Source organism: Humulus lupulus, chromosome 5 (assembly GCF_963169125.1).
Source record: "Humulus lupulus chromosome 5, drHumLupu1.1, whole genome shotgun sequence".
Lineage (NCBI taxonomy): Eukaryota > Viridiplantae > Streptophyta > Magnoliopsida > Rosales > Cannabaceae > Humulus > Humulus lupulus.
Genome location: NC_084797.1, coordinates 31003856 through 31006208, shown reverse-complemented (window position 1 = coordinate 31006208; position 2353 = coordinate 31003856). Strand labels below are relative to the sequence as shown.

General features: G+C 31.2%; 1 pseudogene; it reads left to right on the top strand.

The window, feature by feature from the left end:
* The first annotated feature begins 1222 nt into the window (after positions 1-1222).
* Positions 1223-2075, top strand: LOC133779007 (uncharacterized; annotated as a pseudogene).
* The last annotated feature ends 278 nt before the right edge of the window (positions 2076-2353 follow it).

Below are 2353 nucleotides of genomic sequence, written 5' to 3'. Positions count from 1 at the left end.
TTCTTGCATTCAGCTAATTAATTCTTATCGTTTTTAGTGACTCTGTGTTGTTGGCTAAATCATCAGTCAACAGGGAGCATTAGATGGAACCTATGTAAGAGTACGTGTGCCTGAAGTTGATAAACTGAGGTATATGACAAGAAAATAGAGATCGCAACCAATGTTTTGGGAGTGTTTTCACACGACATGCAATTTATACATGTCCTACCAGGTTGGGAAGGTTCAACACATGATGGGCGTGTATTGAGAGATGTTGTGACTAGGAGAAATAGGTTCAAAGTCCCTCACAGTAAAATTAATTACAACAAACTTGTAAAAGTTTGATATCAAACTAACAATATAGTTTTCCATTAAATAACATAATTTATTTTATTTTGTTGATAGGTTATTATTATTTAGTTGATGCTGGATACAGCAATGGTCAAGGTTTTCTTGCAACTTTTCGAGGCACACGTTACCATATTAGTGATTGGGATGATGGACACCTTCCTAACACATCAGAAAAGTTCTTTAATATGAAGCACCCAAGTGTTAGGAATGTAATTGAGCGTTGTTTTGGAATGTTGAAAATACGATGGGCCATTCGTAGAAGTCCATCTTTTTACGACATAAAAACACAATGTCGTATAATTTCTATTTGTTGTATGCTACACAAGTTTATTCGAAGAGAGATGAGCATTGAACAAATAGAAAATGAGGTGAGTGGTTTAGCAGGAAATCAAACTACAACAAATAATAATTATATTAATAGTGTTGAGCTCTCAAATTTATGGACTGCATGGAGACAAAATTTGGCAGAAGAAATGTGGAATAATTGGCGAGCAAATAGATAATTAGGATAAATATGTTGTTAGCATTTATGATTGTTGCATTTGTATTTGAACATTTTTATTCATAATTTGATGTATTTAAGACATGCCTACTATAAAATTATTTTATATGTTTGATTTTTGTTCAATTTTGTTGTGCTTAATTTTATTTATAGTATTTTAAAAGTACATTGAGTTTAAGTTATACTTTTATATTCATAAGGAATTTTATATTAATATACAGGATGAGCTCTAGCTCTAATGTTGGTCAAAGAGGGAGAGGTCAAAATAAACATTACTGGACTCCTATAGAAGACAATGCATTGATCGACCGCCTTTTAGAGTTGAGTCAAAATCCTACATGGCGTGCAAATTGTGGGTTTAAAAATGGATATTTGTGTCAATTAGAGATTATGTTAGAGGTAAAATTACAGAGTTCTAGATTGAAGGCCTCACCTCACATTGAATCTCGTGTTAAAACTGTAAAGGGAAATTATTGTTGCTTGACAGAATTATTATCTTTAAGTGGCTTTGGCTGGGATAATGAACACATGATTCTACTATGTGAGAAAAGTGCATTTTATGAGTGGGTGAAGGTAAATTTAATATAAATTATTGTGTGTTTGTGCATATATATATATAAATTACTTAATATTGTTTTATTTTGTGAATTTACAGAAACGAAAAGATGCAAGTGGATTATATGGTAAAAAATTTCCTTACTACTACAAGCTAGCAGAAATATATGGTCGAGATCGTCCTTCTGGGATAAATGCTGGTAATGCTGATGATGATGATGAGGAAATACGCCAAGAGGATGTAAATAGCGTGGATTTTGGAGTTGATGATTATATAGCTGGTGGTGGGCATGATGAAGAAATAGATGAATTTGGTGGTGTCTCAAATACTCAACAACCAGGTGATATGTGTCGTAGATCCACCGAGAGTACTGCTAGTGTCCAACAACGTAGTAAGAAGAATAAATCTATGGTCATGGATGATATGTCCACTAATATTGGTGCATTAGCAGAATCTGTATCTGAAATCGTCCCTAAGCTCCAAGGATTGATAAATGCATTATTAAATGATAAAGAAGTAGTTGATATGCAAGCCAAATTATACACATAAATAAGTCAAATTAATGGCCTAACTACAATGCAATGCATTAAAGCCACCAACATGTTAGCGGAAAAACCCCCATTGGTGTGAGTATTTTATGCAATGTCAGATGAGGTGAAAATGCAATACATTACAAATATGTTGTAGAATGATGCATAATTATATAATTGCTAGACATTTATGTTTATGTTTAAGTTTATCATACTTGAAAATTGTTATTGTTAGATTATATTTATGGTTTGGTTATAATGATTAATTGAATAATATGCTTTATGATTTTTTTTTCTTAGCAATGTATTTTCTAAAAAAAAAACATTGTTATATTTATATTCAATTTTTGTATGTAACCTTAATTTTAAAAGATATATCACCCATAATATATGATTATTTTTTAAAATTTATTATTTTTACAATTTAATTTTTCT